Source organism: Castor canadensis, chromosome 16 (genome assembly GCF_047511655.1).
Source record: "Castor canadensis chromosome 16, mCasCan1.hap1v2, whole genome shotgun sequence".
Taxonomy (NCBI): domain Eukaryota; kingdom Metazoa; phylum Chordata; class Mammalia; order Rodentia; family Castoridae; genus Castor; species Castor canadensis.
The window spans coordinates 40,082,137-40,101,266 of NC_133401.1; the positions used below are offsets into that span (position 1 = coordinate 40,082,137).

Here is a 19,130-nt window from a genome sequence, read left to right on the forward strand (position 1 = left end):
GATTTCTGAAAGATCTTGGTTTGTGCCACATATCAGAGCTTTCCTGGAACAAGCCCTTTTCTCCAGCAACAGCATTCCCGACTGCACTTGCAGGCTGGTTGTGAGTCTGATTAAGTGTGATGAGAGGGAGGAAAAGTCCAGTGTCTGGTCTCTGAGTAGCACAGGAGTTCCACAGGCTAGAAGCACATGGGCAAGAAGAGCTGGAATTCAGCCTAAGCCGCCAGCTCTTTACATACTTCTAGGCTGTTTTGGGCTTGTCCTGTGCTCTATGTCAGAGCATCCCAAATCTTTCCAAATGCATCTTAAGAAGCAAGTCACCATATTTTCTCAGCAAATAAATTCATTGGAACACACTTCCGTGACTGGTGACTGCATGAGGGGAAGCGGGAACCTCCCACCAAACTCCAATGCACATGAGAACCACCAGGAGACTGACAAGACCCTGGAGCCCCGCTGCCCCAGAACAGACACTGGCATCTCTGAAGGTGAAAACAAGACTCCAGGTAGCCCTGACGGAGGATGCACTGGAGGACCTGTGAGCTAAGTTGCACATCCTTCAACAAAAGTTTTTCTTTCCCAGCATGGAGGTGTGGCTTAAGAGCTAGAGCACCTGTTTTGCAAACGTGAAGCCCAGAAGTGAAACCTCAATCCACTCCCCACCCCACTCCAAAATTATTCTATAGTCAGGACTGGTAAATAGGTACAGAGAGGAGGGGTACTTGTGGGAGGGGGATGGTGAATGAAGAAGATTAAGGTGTGGGAATATGGCTGATGGACTTCATATACTTCTAAGAAATAGAACAATGAAACCTCTTTTGATTGTTTGGAGCAGGGAGGGAGGGGATGAGGGAGAGAGATGGCAGGGCAAATCTAACGAACGGTCTTGAGCGATAATTAAGTATCATGTGGGGAGATCAGATTCTTAGTTAATGACATACTTGGAAAACAGCCAGCAGGAGGCTGATGGGGGGAAAGCAGGCTGGATCTTGGAGGGCTCGGAACACTGAATTTGGATTTTATATTGAGGGGGTGAGGAGACCTTGAAAGAGAAGACGTGTGATCATTTCTTTCTTGGAGGTTGACACAACTCTGTCATGAGTCTATTATAATGGATACTAAGAACAAGAAGCAGGGGGGCTGGGAGAGTGGCCCAAGTGGCAGAATGCATGCCTAGCAAGCATGAGGCCCTGAGGTCAAACCCCACTACCATCACCCCAAAGAAGAAAAAAAGTAATGGCTACTACATACCTAAAATAATCTAATCAGAGGTACTTTACACATAAAAGTAAACAGCAAGAGGGAGCATTGAGCATGATGGAATTTTTTTTTAATTTTAGGGTGGTACAAGAGAATTCAATGTGTTCTTGATTTTAAAAATACTTCAAAATTTCAAGTAATTAAAGTTTTAAAGCACTTAAAAGTAGTGGACTATTAAGAACAGAAATACATACAATATCTTTTAAGTGGGTTAAAGATCTCTGCATTTCAAAAATAGAACTATACCATATTGCAGACAGAAAAATATGAGACTGCACTGAAATTTTTTTTGTGCATCTATCAAGAAAACACCAGCCTGGCATGGGGTAGGTATGAGAGGTGACAAGAAAAGAATGCCACAGTTCTAATGCAACAAAAGCAGTACCTGTAAGTACCAGACTAAGTCTAGAACGACCATCTATTTTTACATTTAGTTAACCAATTTCATTCATTCATTCATTCATTCACACAAATGCTCATTCATTCAATTATCACATACAAATTCAGACAAATCAACACCTCCGCAGGGCTGTTTCATCATGTGCAAAATGGGGACAATGCGAGATGTCCTTGCTCACTAGATACATCTGCAGGTAAGGATAATGAATGGGAAGGTCCAGGCACCTGATAGGTTCTTTAAAAAGTGGAACCTGTGGTTGTTAGATGTTCAGGTCAGTGCTGTCACTCTTGGAAAGGGTTTCATAATTACTCTAGAGAAGAGCAATTGGCACTACAAAGTGTTATATGCTAATTATAATTTTTCCATTTTTCAATTTTTGTAAAATATTTTCATTTTATTTTTTTCTAAGGTATATTCATTATATGGGGGATCTCATAGTGACAATTCTGTTGGGCTTACATTGTCATTGTGTTCTTTATGAGTACACGTATATACAGTCTGCTCTAAGAATTGTTCTTTTGGTCAAGAGAAAGCACATAGGACAGTGATCCCATGGGATGATTTTTCCTAGTCACACTGTAGCTGGCTCAGTTGGTGTGACTATACTCCATGACGTCTGTACAGGTCTGAGGATGCAGTGCTCAGACCTGACCTGATTGTTGAGTGACACAAGTATTGATTGAAAGAGCACAGAACTGGACGTGGCAAAGCTATACAGCAATTTGTGGATGGGTGGTGGTTCTCCCCGAAGAAGGAAGGAAAGGCTTGAGATTGAGGAAGGGCACACCAGATGGTTCAGTTATGTCTGTAAGGTTTTCTCAGCCTAACACTGAAACAATCTAAAGTGAACATGGCCGAGGGTTAAGGTGCATTCAAGCCAGGTGATGAGTAATGGGTATGGGTTGAATGACTCTGTAACCTACTCTGTTGAAATATTCATAGTAAAAATTCCAAAACAGAATCCTCAGTGCAATATTGCTCCCTCTCAAAGCACCATCCACTTTGAGTGTGCCCTCTTTGGTGCTTGCATTTTTAGCATATGACTTAGTATCCAGAAATGTTCTCCAGAAGGAATGAGGAGCAAATAATTTCATGGGTTATGAAAGCAGTTCAAAGACACTCAAAATGAAGGTTCCTCCAAAGCGCTGACACTCGCTCTTCCTTTGTCCTGTGGTTAGGAGTACTGCCATGGTAAGAGTCCTCAGAGCTCAGAGCCACACTTTATAAAGTGAGTGTGGGACTGAATATATTTTCTGATAAAGAAGGCTGGAACAGAGAAAGATTTCACAGATATAAGGGCTTTATGCAAGTCATGAAAATAAACTTAGAGTCATGACAGCTTCCATCTGCCCCATGCTCACTGTCACCAGCCACTGCCATTCCATTAAGGTCACTTTGGAGGTAAATGCTTGATGGAGTCATGACTCGGGCCTTCTGCCCTTGAGTCCAGAGTGGTGACATTCCTTACCTAATCCATGACTGCAGAACCTTCATCATCCCATTAGAACAGGTGCCTCTGAGTATTATTTTCTTGTGTCAAAATCACCACTATGCCTGACACTGGCAGGTCACTAACATTCAAGACATACTAAACATTTCATCTTTGCTTGGAAGAACACTTTGGATGACCTGACTTAGACATCTGAGATACGGAGAAAAACTGGATTTGCCTCTGAATTTTCCTGAGAAGCATGAAATTCATCTTTAAAATTAAAGTGTAAAATTTCACAACAAATTCACATTTTTTTTGCAGTGCACATTGAAAGCCAAATAAAACATGTGTGCTTACTTTCTGGTTCACACGTTGGCAATGGGTGCCTTGGGGGAGTTTTAGGTAGGGAATTCCACAATCTGTCAGCTGTCAATCTTCCCAATGGCCAGTGGGAATAAACCATTGATGAACCATAGCTGAGTGCATTAGGGCTTCCTGAGGAAGGAGAGATCTTTGCTGGTATCTCAAAATGGAGGAAAGGGGGATATTTCTACTTCTGGAGTCCCAGTTGGGCAATTTTAAGTGAGTTTGCAAAGCAGAGTTTTGCATGAAACTGGGTAGAGTCTCTGACTCAGTAGCCTTGAGTTGTAAGTACTGCAGGTCACTCTTGACAATTAAGCTGTTTTAATGAGTACACAGCCTTCCCTTCTAGAAGTAGATATCTGCTTTTTGTTTTCTCTTTTAATGTTGTAAAACACATAACATAAAATTTGTAACTCTACACTTCTGTGGCATTAAGTACATCATATTGTTATATGATCGTCACCACCATTCCTCTCCAGAGTTATTCATTTTTACAAAACTGAAACTCTGGACCCATTATACACCATATTCCCATTGTCATCTCCCCCCACTCCACCATTCTTTCTGTCAAAAATAAAACACCAAGTGTTGGTGGTAAGCAATTATGAGGATGAACACATTTTCTTCCCTCCTTCCTTCCTTCGTCCTTCCTTCCTCCTTCTTTCCTTCCTTCATCCTTCCTTCCTTCTTCCTTCTTCCTTCCTCCTGCCTTCCTTCCTTCCCTCCTTTCTTCCTTCCTTCTCCCTTCCTTTCTTTCATCTTCTTCTCTTTCTCCATCTTTGTCTCCTCCTTCTTTCACTCCCCCTTCTTTTCTTCCCTCCCTCCCTCCCTCTTCCTTCCATGGATCTCTCTCCCTGTCTCCCTTTCTCCCTGTCCCTCCCCTCCTCCTCTCCCTCTCCCCTTCTCTCTCCCTTTTTTCTTATCCCTCTCCCTCACCCTCTCTCTCTCTCTCTCTCTCTCTCTCTCTCTCTCTCTCTCTCTCTGACAGGGTATAGCCCAGGATGGACTCAAACTCTCAATCCTCCTTCCTCAGCATCCCATGTTCTAGGATTCCAGGTGTTCACAGACACAGAAAATCAGGAGACAGGACCCTAGATGGTGACTAGAGGGGAGAAGCACACAGTGTGAGCTCCATAAATGAAAAATTTTTACTGAGACACGGACCCACACGTGGCAGAAAAAAATGACCTAGAAGAATCAAAACTTTGAAACCTGGAACCCCCAGCCTGTACAAAGTTTCTCCACACCCACATTACACTGAGAAAACAGGAGGGCTCCTGAGCCACCAGATGCCAGCTCCAAACCTGCTTGGGAGATGGAGACCAACAGGTGAGCAAATAAGTGGCATGCAGTATTCCCACAGTATACCCTAGGATAAACCAGCATATCTCTCTGACAGACTGACCCCCACCCCACAAAAAAAATAAACAATAATAAACAAGGAACTGAAAAAGAACACGCAGCAGAGGGGGCAGGGTGCACTGAGCACACCAGAGAAAGGGGGAGGACGAGGAGCTGATCTTTGTGCGAACTTTCTGTAAACAAAGACTGGAAAGGCTGAAGGGCCAACAGTGGGCTGGTGATAAGCCTCTGCCTGATAGGGCAGATAGTGGTCCACAAAACTCATATCCCGAGCCAGTGAGCAACACCCAAAGTCAAACTATGCAGCAATCTTGAAAAACAGTCAGAAACCAGCATAACACGTTGATGGCAGAGAGCCAGCTGTCAGATCTCTGACCTTGTCCTAGAGAAAGGGCATGAGGCAAAGAAACAAGAAACCAGTAAACCAACACAGAAAAAAACCCAACTCCAAAGCAGGATGGCTAGTGGGCCACAGAGCTGAGCTCCAGAACCTGAGGACAAGCCACACCCCACTGAGGGAGGAGCTAAGCAGCTGCCACTGAAAGACAGGAAAAAAAAAAACTGGTGAGTCTCCCGAACCACAGAGCTTCTGCTTAAACCAATACCAGGACTGGATGCTCAGAGAGTAACACCAGAACTACTAAGACTGAATTTCTTTTGTTCCTGAGCCTGGAATTATTTTTTATGTGTTTGCTTGTTTTGTTCCCTGTTTGTTTGTTACCACCTCTCCCTGTTGATTTCTTTCATTCTCTCTGTCTTTTTTTTTCTTTCATTTATTTCTTTCCTTGTTTTGTTAGTTTACTGTTGTAAGTTAGCTAATACTATATTACACACAGATCAGGGATAGAAACAGCCCCAAGTAGAGAGATGGGATGATGAAAAAGGGATGGAAACCATTCTTCCCCCCAAAATAAATTAATACAGAATTCAGAGGGAAATGAAGAAAATGGATACCAGTTCCAGACTCCAACAACACAAAGATAAACTGTGCCAAGGAACCCAACAAAGCCCATAAGAACACACTGAAAGAAGAAATCCTGAAAGTAATCACTGAGAATTGCATGGAGATGTTACTAGACATGGTCCACCAAAACGTACAGGAGGCACTCAAGAAATTCCAAGACAAGAAAAATAAAGAATAGGAGGAGACACAAAAACAAATAAATGAACTCATACAAGCCTTAAATAAACAACAAAGTGAAACAGAGAATACCAAAAATAGATATTAAAGAAGTGACCCATGATATGGAAAACCTCAGAAAAAAGAATGAAACAGAAATGCAAAACAGAATGGAAGGCAACTCCAGCAGAGTAGAACAAGCAGAAGACAGAATCTCAGAACTTGAAGATGAAATGGAAATTAAAGAAAAAACTGAAGAGCTGTTAGTCAAACAACTCAAGATCTGTGAAAGGAATATGCAAGAACTCACCAACTCCATCAAAAGACTAGAATTGAGAATCATGAGCTTTAAGAAGGAGAATGAGTTCCAGCAAAAGGAATTCATAATATATTCAACAACATAATAATAGAAAATTTCCCAAATCTAAAGAAAACGGTGCTCATTCAGGTACAGGAAGCCTCCAGGACACCAAACAGACTTGACCAAAATAGAACTACCCCACAACATATTATCATTAAAACAACAAGCACAGAGAATACACAAAGAATATTAAAGGTTGTCAGGGAGAAAAAACAAATAACATACAAAGGTAAACCCATCAAAATCACAGCAGATTTCTCAATGGAAACCTTAAAAGTAAGAAGAGCTGGAAATGAGGTATTCCGGGCACTGAATGAAAATAACTTCAATCCTAGGATACTCTACCCAGCAAAACCATTATTCAAAATAGATGGAGCAATAAAAGTCTTGCATGACAAGCAGAAACTAAAACAATATATGACCACCAAGCCACCACTACAAAAGATTCTTCAAGGAATTCTGCACACAGAAAGTGAAAGCAAACAAAACCATGAAAGGACAGGCAGTACCAAACCACAGGAGAAGAAAAGGCAAGAAAGTAGAGAGTAACAATGATTCAGCTGCCCACAATCAAACCCAGAAACAACAGAGACAACTAAATGACAGGAATTGCCACATACCTATCAATACTAACACTGAACATTAACAGACTTAATTCCCCCATCAAAAGACAACGATTGGCAAACTGGATTAAAAAGTAAGATCCAACAATCTATTGCTTAGAGGAGACCCACTTCATTGACAGAAACAAGCACTGGCTTAGGCTGAAAGGCTGGAAGAAGATTTACCAAGACAATGGACCTGAAAACTGGCAGGAGGACCAACACTTATCTCAGACAAAGTAGACTTCAAACCTACATCAATCAAACAATATAAAGAAGGACATTCCATAACAATAAAAGGGGAAATACACCAAAAGAAAATAACAATTATCAACCTATATGCACCCAACATCAATGCACCCAATTTCATCAAACATAAACTCCATCACAGTGGTAGCGGGAGACTTTAATACTCCCTTATCACAATTGGATAAGTCATCCAAACAAAAAAATCAATAAAGAAATTCTAGAACTAAATCACATCATAGATCAAATGGACCTAGCTGATGTCTACAGAACATTTCATCCAATCTCTGCACAATGTATATTCTTCTAAGCAGCCCATCGAACCTTCTCCAAAATTGATCATATCTTAGGGCACAAAGCAAGCCTCAGCAAATATAAGAAAACAGAAATAATCCCATGCATTCAATCTGATCACAATGAATTAAAACTAGAACTCAACAACAAAAATAAGAGAAAACAAACATGCAAACAGTTGGAAGCTGAACAACACATTGCTCAAAGATCATTGGGTCTTAGATGAAATAAGAGTAAATTAAAAGATTCCTGGAAGTTAATGAAAATGAAAACATGACCTATTGGAACCTATGGAAGAAAGCAAAGTCAGACATAAGTAGAAAGTTTATAGCCATGAGTGCATACATTAAAAGGACAGAAAGATCTCAAACCATTGACTCAACCATTAGCTCAAACGCCTAGAAAAATGAGAACAAGCAAATCCCAAAACAAGCAGAAGGAGAAAAATAATAAAAATAAGGGCTGAAATCAATGAAATAGAAACAAACAAAAAAACCATAGAAAGAATCAATGAAACAAATAACCTGGTTCTTTGAAAAAAATAAATAAGATTGACAGACCCCTGGCAAACCTGACTAAAATGAGGAGAGAAAAACCCAAATCAGTAAAATCAGAAATGCAAAAGAGGAGATAACAACAAACACCATGGAAATCCAGGAAATCATCAGAGACTAATTTGAGAACCTATATTCTAGTAAATTTGAAAATCTTGAAGAAATGGGCAGATTTCTAGATACTTATGACCATCCAAAATTGAACCAAAAGGATATTAATCACCTGAATAGATCTATAACACAAAATGAAATTGAAGCAGCAATAGTCTCCCAAAAAAAGAAAAGTCCAGGACCTGATGGATTCTCTGCTGAATTCTATCAGACCTTTAAAGGAGGACTGATAACCAGAATATATAGGGAACTTAAAAAACTAAATTCTCCCAAAACTAATGAACCAATAAAGAAATGGGCAAGTGAACTAAACAGAACTTTTCAAAAGAAGAAATTCAAATGGCCAAAAAACACACGAAAAATGCTCACAATCTCTAGCAATAAAGGAAATGCAAATTAAAACCACACTAAGATTCCACCTGACCCCTGTTAGAATAGCCATCATCAGCAACACCACCAACAACAGGTGTTGGCGAGGATTCGGGGGAAAAAGGAACTCTCTTACACTGCTGGTGGGAATGTAAACTAGTACAACCACTCTGGAAAAAAATTTGGAGGCTACTTAAAAAGCTAGACATTGATCTACCATTTGATCCAGCAATACCACTCTTGGGGATATACCCAAAAGACTGTGACACAGGTTACTCCAGAGGCACCTGCACACCCATGTTTATTGCGGCACTATTTACAATAGCCAAGTTATGGAAACAGCCAAGATGCCCCAGCACTGACGAATGGATTAAGAAAATGTGGTATCTATACACAATGGAATTTTATGCAGCCATGAAGAACGAAATGTTATCATTTGCTGGTAAATGGATGGAATTGGAGAACATCATTCTGAGTGAGGTTAGCCTGGCCCAAAAGACCAAAAATCGTATGTTCTTCCTCATATATGAACATTAGATCAAGAGCAAACACAACAAGGGGATTGGACTTTGAGCACATGATAAAAGCTTTAGCACACAAGGGAGGGGTGAGGATAGGTAAGACACCTAAAAAATTAGTTAACATTTGTTGCCCTTAACACAGAGAAACTAAAGCAGATACCTTAAAAGCAACTGAGGCCAATAGGAAAAGGGGACCAGGAACTAGAGAAAAGGTGAGATCAAAAAGAATTAACCTAAAAGGTAACACATGCACAGGAAATTAATGTGAGTCAACTCCCTGTATAGCTATCTTTATCTCAACCAGCAAAAACCCTTGTTCCTTCCTATTATTGCTTATACTCTCTCTACAACAAAATTAGAAATAAGGGCAAAATAGTTTCTGCTGGGTATTGAAGGGGTAGCGGGGAGAGGGAGGGGGCAGAGTGGGAGGTAAGGGAGGGGGTGGGGGCAGGGGGGAGAAATGACCCAAGCCTTGTATGCACATATGAATAAAAAAAAAGAAGTAATATAAACCCTCCTTAAACTGTTCCACGAAATAGAAAGGTAAGGAACACTGCCTAACTCATTTTATGAAACCAGTGTTTCACTCATCCCAAAAACCAGTAAAAAGACCCCTCCAAAGAGAACTATAGGCCAATCTCCTTAATGAACATCAATGCAAAAATCCTCAATAAAATAACGGCAAACCAAACCCAACAACACATCAGAAAAATCTTTCACCACGACCAAGATAGCTTTATCCCAGGGATGCAGAGGTGGTTCAACATATTGAAATCTATAAATGTAATTCAGCACATTAATAGAAGTAAAGACAAAAACCACTTCATCATCTCAATAAATGCTAAAAAAGCCTTCAACAAGATCTAACACCACTTCACGATAAAAGCTCTAAGAAAACTAGCAATAGAAGGAAAATACCTCAACATTGTAAAGGCTATATATGACAGACTTACACCCAACATCATACTTAATGGAGAAAAACTGAAACCATTTCCCCTAAAATCAGGAACAAGACAAGGGTGCCCACTATCTCCACTCCTATTCACCATAGTCCTGGAATTCCTAGCCAGAAAATTAGGCAAGAAGAAGAAATAAAAGGAATACAAATCGGTAAAGAAACTGTCAAAATATCCCTATTTGCAGATGACACAATGCTATACCTTAAAGACCCAAAAAACTCTACCCAAAAACTTGTAGACCCCATAAAGAGCTACAGCAAGGAGGCAGGATAAAAAATCAACTTACTAAAATCATTAGCTTTTCTATAACACTAATAACACACAAACTGAGAAAGAATATATGGAAACAATTCCATTTACAACAGCCTCAAGAAAAATCAAATACCTAGGAGTAAACTTAACAAAGGATGTGAATGACCTCTACAAGGAGAACTACAACCTCCCTAAAAAGAGATCCAGGAACACTACAGAAGGTGGAGAGACCTCCCGTGCTCATAGATTGGTAGAATCAACATAGTAAAAATGGCTCTACTACCAAAAGCAATCTACATGTTTAATGCAATTCCCACCAAAATCCCAATGATATTCCTCACAGAGATTGCAAAATCTACCTTAAAGTTCATTTAGAAACACAACAGACTGCGAACAGCCAAAGCAAAATTCAGCAAACAGAGCAATGCTGGAGGTATCACAATACCTGACCTCAAACTATATTACAAAGCAATAGCAATAAAAACAGCATGGTACTGGCACAAAAACAGACATGAAGAACAGTGGAAAAGAATAGAGGACCCAGATATGAATTCACACAGCTATACCCACCTTATTTTTGACAATGGTGTCAAAAATCTCCAATGGAGAAAAGATAGCCTCTTCAACAGATGTTGCTGGGAAAAGTGGTTAACCATCTGCAAAAATCTGAAACTAGATCCATGTTTATCACCCTGTACTAGTATCAACTCAAAATGGATCAAGGTCCTTAATATCAGACCCCAAACTCTGAAGTTAGTATAAGAAAGAGCAGGAAATACTCTGGAAGTAATAGGTATAGGCAAGGACTTTCTCAATAGAACACCAGCAGCTTAGAAACTAAGGGAAAAGATGGAAAAATGGGACTTCCTAAAATTAAAAAGCTTCTGCACAATAAAAGAAGTGGTCTCGAAACTGAAGAGACCACCCACAGCGTGGGAGAAAATATTTGCCAGCTATACATCAGACAAGGGACTGATAACCAGAATATACAGGGAACTTAAGAAACTAAACTCTCCCCAAATGACTGAGCAAACAAGGAAATGGGCAACTGAACTAAACTTTCTCAAAAGAAGAAATTCAAATGGCCAAAAAACACATGAAAAAATGCTCACCATTCTAGCCATAAACAAATGTAAATCAAAACCGCACTAAGATTCTACCTCACCCCAATTAGAATAGCCATCATCAAAAACACCACCACCACCAGTTGTTTGCAAGGATGTGGGGAAAAAGAAACCCTAGTACACTGCTGGTGGGAATGCAAGCTGGTGCAACCACTCTGAAAAAAAAATATGGAGGATTCTTAAAATCTAAACATAGATCTGCCATGTGATCCAGCAATCCCACTCCTGGGGATATACCCAAAGGAATGCGACACAGGCTACTCCAAAGTCATCTGCACACCCATGTTTATTGCAACACTATTCACAATAGCCAAGTAATGGAAACAGCCAAGATGCCTTACAACTGAGGAATGGATTAAGAAAATGTGGTACTATACAAAACGGAGCTTTACTCAACCATGAAGAAGAATGAAATCTTATTACTCTCAAGTAAATGGATGGAACTGGAAGACATCATTCTGAGTGAGGTTAGCCAGGCTCAGAGGACCAAAAATGTCCTCCCTCATATGCGGGCTTTAGATCTAGGGACAATACAGCAATGCTGTTGGACTTGGGTCACATGCTAAGGGGAGAGCACATACAGGAGGTAGAGGGATAGGTAAGAAACCCAAAATATGAACGTGTCTGATGTCTCCACTGCAGAGGAACTAATACAGAAACCTTCAAGCGACAGAGGTCAATATGGGAAGGGGATCAGGAACTAGTGAAAAGGTTAGGTAGAGATGAATCAACTTGGGTTGTAACACATTTGTACATGGAAGCAATGCTAGGAATCTCTCATATAGCTATCCTATCTCAACTAGCAAAAACGCTTTGTCTTTCTTATTATTGCTTATGCAAATAATTCAGCAAAATTAGAAATAAGGGCAAAACAGGTTCTGCCTGGAAGCGAGAGGGGTTGGGGGAGAGGGACGGTTGGGTTGCAGGGGGAGAAATGGTCCAAAAGATGTATGCACATGTGAATAAATTAATAAAAAATTAAAAAAAACATTACATAGAAAATCTAGTTGATTAAATCCTGTTATAAAAATCAGAGGCATATATTCTGGTGTATGCATTATAGGTATGCTTTTCTAGGATGGCTTTAAATTAATCACAACAATGTTTTTAGAATAGTGATTTATATGCAAATGACAAATACTGCAAATACCTAATGGGAACTATACCATAAAATGCAGAATTGCACAAATAATTCTGGAATCTATGGGTGTTTGAAAGCACTTCTGAAAAGGTGCAAATGTAGGTGAAAATACCTAAGGAATGTATCTTCTTTAAAGCTGTGGTATTAATCAGGACTTTTTTTCAGTGCTCTTAGGTGATATCAAGTACATCTGATCCACAGTCATGTTAGGTATCTGAATGATCTCTGTGGATTATCATGCGGGACATCTAGATGTTTGACTGTTATTTATTATCAGGACAGTGTATGAAAGACAAGCTAGCACTACAGCAATATACAGCTATCTTCCTGTGCTCTTGAACAATGTACAAAGTTAAAAAAGAAATACAAACGTAATGAACAACCCAATCTAATTTCACCACAAAGAAAAAAATAGGGACTTCATGTCACTTAAGATGTTCACTTTGGGGGTAAGGGTGAATAACAAAGGAGGTACAATATATTCCCAGGGAAGATACCGAGACAAAACCCCACTGAACAACGAACAGACACTTAAAGAACGAAGGACAGGAACATAGAACAGGTAATGTTAAGGGAAGGGTAAGAGTGGGAGTAGGAGGGTAAATGAAAAGGATAAAGATGTATTTTCTACATATATATATATGAATATGGAGCATTGAAACCTATCAAAGTCACTTTAAGAAGGGGGAGAGGGAAGAGGGAGTGGAATGGAGGAAATGAGCCTAACGGGATACAGTATATGCATATATGGAAATGTCACAAGCAATCTCCCTGTGTGACTATCATAAACTAATAAAATGTTTTTAAAAAGATGTTCCTTTAGAAGGCTCCTCCTGAGGCTTTCTTCAAAGGACAGGTGAGCTCCAGAACAACACAAAGCTGTGTTCCACAAGAGGTTCAGTAAACATAACACGCATTAAGAGGCAAGATAAAACTGCCTTAATGTTCTAGATGCAAGACCACAAAGAGTGAATTCAGATTTGAGCCCCAAATTATTTGTGTTCTTTTGTTATTGTTTTGTTTGTTTGTTTGTTATGTAGCCCAAGCGGGCCTTGAACTGATGATCCTCCAGCCCCAGCCTCCCAAGTGCTGAGATTATAGGTGTGCACCACCATGCCTGGCCTGAGCCCCAAATTAAGAGTCACAAGGGCAGACTCTAGTTGTAACTCTCTAGTTAAAATTCAGCTGCTTCTCTAAATGGACTACTCTGTGTAAAGGACATCACAAGGAACTGTTATTTGTTATTGCAAGCCTTTTTAAATTTGAGAATGTCTAATAATTTCTCCCCTGAAACAATGGAAAATCCAGCTAATAATAAATAAATATTTGACAACACAGTGGAAAAAAAAGTTAGGAGATAAAAAAAGTCATGCAGAACAGGGACAGGGGATCTGCTTTACTACATAGGTCACAAAGCCAAGTTCAGTCATGAGTTCCTGGAGTTTGAGTTCTGGGCAGATGGGAAATTGAGATATGCTAGGCGACATCAATTACAAAAATGATGTCACAACCAGCAGACACTGTGTACATAAAAGCATGATGGAGGAACCAAAGAGAATAATTGATGTCAGTGAAATAACTAAAGAGGATGATGTCTGTGGCCTCCTCCTGACCAAGCAGGCCAGTCAGAGCTTGAAATCGTTATTGGAGATGAACACAATTCTTTTACAACATCAAAAATTGGTTCTCTTATTGATGTCAATCAACTCAAGTTTCCAGAAGACTTATGAGTATTTTATTTTCTTCTCCAGGACATGAAGTGTTTGGTCTTCAGTCTTACTGGATTACACTTCAAGATTAAATAATCTAGATTGAATATTAGTATGGAAGTGAGGGGGGTTGGAAGTAGTTGTTTTTAATTACCATTATTAGGAAATTTTTATGTATATTGGGGCAATATTTTTTATAAACTATAAACAATTGACTGTCTTTAATAAATATCAGATAAAAAACAAAAGAGAAAGGACAGGGAAACTCGATGGAAACTTACCAAGGACACAGAGATGAGATAAACAGGTGTGGGGAGACTGGGGAATTTAAAACCCTCACCCAGGCCTTGAAACTACTGAGGCATCTGAATGTATGTGAGCCATGCCCTGATAGGATGTCAGACAGTATGCCAGACCTCAGGGCTATTGGGAAGGGAAGAAGGGCATACACAGTGTCCCCGTGGAACACAGCTGTGATGACATCATCCCATAAATGGACCAATAGCACAGAGACACAACCAGCTGCCCTTCAAGCAGCAAATAAAATCCTTATAAAAACCACTAGACAAGGATCCTCATGGGCTCAGCCTTTCTGAGATCCCACCCATATGAGTATTTATTTATTCTCTGCTTTTCATCTCTGCTGAAATAAAACAGCTTTTCCTCTTTATTTAAATAAAATTCTGCACTTTTGCTGCACTTTTGTCTGTGACACAAGACAAAGTTCCCAGCATCTCCTGCAGCACACCTGAGACTAGAGCACTGTATCAGCACATCCATACCTGGTTCTGAAAATATTTTCTTCTCTTTCTTTCCTTTGTAGGTCTGGAGATTGAACTCAGGGCCTTGCACTTGGCAGCAAGCACTCTACCACTTAAGCCATACCTCCAGTTCTTTTGCTTTTAATTTGTTTTTAGGTAGGGTTGCCAGCTGACTTTCTCCTGGCTGGTGATCCTACTACCTCCTCTTGAGAGACTGGGACCACAGTCATGGCCTGACTCTGAGAAAATTTTCTTGATGCTACTTTAAACTGTTATGTTGATTTAGTGTTCAGATCAGACTGTAGAGTCTGTGATCAGAAGTTCTCCCATTGAAATCATTTTTGAAAGTAAGGATGTGCCTAACCTTTTCCTTCCCACCACAGTTCAAGAAAAACTATGTCATCTCCGATTACCTAAAGGCCACCAGAAAACACCAATGGGAGCCTGAGTGTGGCTCATTTTGCTTTAAGATCTGAGAGCAGGTGCCAAGACCCAAGGACCTTTGGAATGGTGACTTCTGCCATCACCCAAGGGCCTTGGCAGAAATGGACACTACAAATGGGTGAGCAACTGTGGCCAGCCTTGCCAAAGGATGGATGATTTCTGTTGGAAACTCTGGCTGTCTTAGTCCACAGCCCTTTCTAGTGATTTTTAGTCATTTTGAGTTTTCTGGAACACATCTGGGGCCTAAAGACAGAAAATGTTAGCCAAGAAGCATCTTGCAATTTTTAGGTCTAACTGAACTCATCTCTGAAATGAACCTTTCTGTTTTCCAAGACCCGTAAATGGTTCAGTAACCACAATTTTCTTCCCTGTCTGGACCTACCTACTGAACACCTATCACAACAAATATTTGTCTAGCTCTAACTGTCTGCAAATCACTAGGATTTGAAGAACATGCAAAAGGTGAACCTGCCCTTGGGCAAGCCTACAATTACCTGGACAGATATTAAACACTCCAGCAGTGAAAAGCAGGATCTAATATAGCCATTTTATCTATGGTCACAATCCCTGCCTAAAGCACTTTCCCAGACAGGGCCCTTGGCAAGATTGGCTGTAGATCAAAGTTCATAAAGAGGACATTTTAGGGCTGGTGGAATGGCTCAAGTGGTTGAGTGCCTGCCTAGCAAGCATGAGGCTCTGAGTTCAAACCTCAATACCACCACCACAAAAAAAAATACTAAAAAAAAAAAAAGAGGACATTTTATAATATCTGCTGATAGTTTTGATTGGCACTTCTCCGGAAGTCTTTGTATACTCCAAGATTAAATCCTCCTTAACCCTCTCCATAATCTTGCAAGGTTGTCACCACCAACAACTCTGTGGTAGTTAATCTTGTCAACTTGGTTAGAACGAGAGATACCTAGTAAATTAGTAAAGAACACCTCTAGGTATGTTTGTGAGGGGTTTCCAGAGAAGATTAACTAAGGAAGGAAGACCTGCCCTGAATATAGACATAAAAAGGGGAAAAGAAGAAATCCCGCTAGCATAGGCACTCTCTTCTCTCTCTCTCTTTCTCTCTCTCTCTCAAACCCCTCTAGCACAGGCGTTCTTTCTCTTCTCTTCTCCTTCCTTCGCTTTCCTTCTCCTTCTCCTGTCCTTCTCCTTCTCCCTCTCTCTCTGCCCCCCTCTCTCTTTCTCTCTCTCCCCCCCCACCACTATGATGTGCATAGCTTTGCTCCAACACACCCTCCTCACCCTGATGAACAGACTGAAATATCTGAAACCATGAGCCAAATCAAACCTTTCCTTCCTTAAGTTCTTTATGTTCAGGCAACTGTTAAAGCAAGAAGAAACTAACACAAATCTAATTACAGATAATGAAATTTTTACCTTTAAATAAATTCACAGAATTCACACAGCTAGAAAGTGGTGGGGCTTACGTTTGGGTAAGAAGTTAGATCAATATCATTACAACTTAGTTGAAGGCAGGATACGACTGTAGGCCATCTATATCAACATGACAAGTTTGTCCAGGCTGAAACGAAATCAAGGAATAGCTTCATTATTTCCTCCAGGAATTCCTGCAGATCAATTTCTAGAGGCCAACTTGGAATGGCTTACCAAGCATTCTACCTGTCGTGGCCAACTCCCATCTCACTGCACAAACAGATTCCAAAGTATTGCATCAGGAGCTTTGGGCAAAATGAGTCAGTCCCCTGTCCTGGAAAAATGCCCTAGATCATTTGGGCCCAGACCGTAGTGTCCTATAGTTATCTTCCTTCTGGCTTCCCTCTTTGAGTGCCTCAGACTGCCAACATGGGGTCTATCTCACTGCAATGCATTCTAACAAATTTAGCTTTGTATTTTTAACGTTCTCTACAGTGATGTTTTGAAGAACCCCACAGCACGAAGAACCTCTGCTTTTTGCCCTTTGCTGTACTATTTTCTGGTACAGTTTTGATTTAGCACAAATGAGATAACACTATACACATTAGCCGTTATTTGCTTTAACAAGTTTTAACATATTTTAGGAAGTCTTTCACTGTTGGTTAATGTGCCATCATCTCGCTTACATCTCCCATGGCTCCATAATATTTAGTCATATCAACAAAAGTATCTTAATCTTTTCAGCCAGCCCATTATAGATAAAAATGTAGATCATTTTCACTTTTTAAAATTACAAATGATGCTACAGTATGATCTAACTGTGTGCACACATAGGAGTATATCTATAGTTTTGATATCCAGAAGCACAGCTCTCAGGTTATTGTCAATGTTGAGTGGATTTTGAATCTGAGTAGACAGTTCTGCTCTATACTACCCTGGCATTTCCGGGTGAAGATATTTCTCCACATTCTTCCCCTTGTTGACACTGCTGACTGTTGCCGTGTGGGAATTTATGCCAGTGGGAAAAGATTCGAGTGTTCAAAAGAAGCTGACATCAGAAAAAGGGTTGTTGTGGCCCATACTTTGGAGGGTCTAGTCCATGACTAGCTGGTCTCTTACCATGGCAGGAGCAAAACCATTCACCTCACGGCCAGGAAGTAAAAAGAGAGGAAGAGGAAAGAAGCAGGATACCACAATCTCCTTAAAGGACATGGCTCCGATGACCTAAGAACCGTCCCCAATGCCTCTCCCCTTCAAGGCTCCATCACTGCCTTCTACTGCCACTCTGGGGAGGAGGCAACCTTTTAACAGAGTGGACTTTCGAGTAAATTTAAGACCCAAACTACAACAGATCTTGGTAAGGATGGGAGAAAAGCAGAGCCCACTAGTAGGTTGTTGGGGACCCAGCTAGTCTCTCCCACCTTCAGGTGTTTTATGAGCACCTCAGAATGTGAACAAGTCCTACACTGGACTCATTCAAACCTCTCTTTCGTTGCTTAGCTTAGTGAATGTCCCCGTTGTTCAACTAGACTGAAAAGACAATTGAGGGATTTCATACCTCGTGTCATTTCTGTTCTGCAATGAACATTGGTCTCCATATGACCTGAAGGAACCCTGCTTGCCTTTCAAGGTTTAGATAACATGTTACCTTTTTCAAGGGTCTATCCAAAATATCCTCCTGTTGTTCCCTCCTTTGTTGTTTTGCCCACAGTGCTTTTTCCAAGCCTTAAAAAAAAAACTCATCTGCATCAATTGTAATCTTCTGATTACCTCCCTGTTTTCTGACTAAACTCCTCGAGGAGGTCAGATCTGATTCAACTATGGATGCTTCACCCATAGCGTCACACCTGATCCCAAAATGCTTATTCAAGAAACGAATCTGCTCTGGTACTTTTAAAACAGCTCTACAAATTATTTGACATTCTTTTCCTGCAAAGGCATAGATTGTGTCAGAATGCTTTTTTGACATTTTCAACATCAGAATATAGTGGAAGTGAAGTTATGTGGCTTCTGATACTACATTATAAAACAGTCACACAGCTTCCACACTTTTCATTGGGACATTTGCATTTGAAGATTTGAGATACTGTTGTCAAGCCCACTATTTTGGCCAATGGTGCTGGAGTGGTCTGGTGGAAAACTGAAAGAAAGCATGAGGACAGGAGGAAATTGCCTTTAGGTAGCTTTATGCTAAGCAACAATGTAGCAGAACTGCAGGAAAAAAGGAGAGATGGGGGAACCTGCTCTCCCTGCCTCTTCAAATGCCGCGAAAGTGTTACACAGCAGCCTGGGCTCATGAACAGACATTGTTATGTAAGTGTACTTTGGCATCCAGCTGGGACCTGATGACCCAAGGTTAGGT

At 40.4% G+C, this 19,130-nt stretch overlaps 1 pseudogene; it reads left to right on the forward strand.

Annotated features, from left to right (window-relative positions):
• Positions 1-373: 373 nt before the first annotated feature.
• On the forward strand, positions 374-14,273 carry LOC109676739 (protein mago nashi homolog pseudogene; annotated as a pseudogene).
• Positions 14,274-19,130: the final 4,857 nt, after the last annotated feature.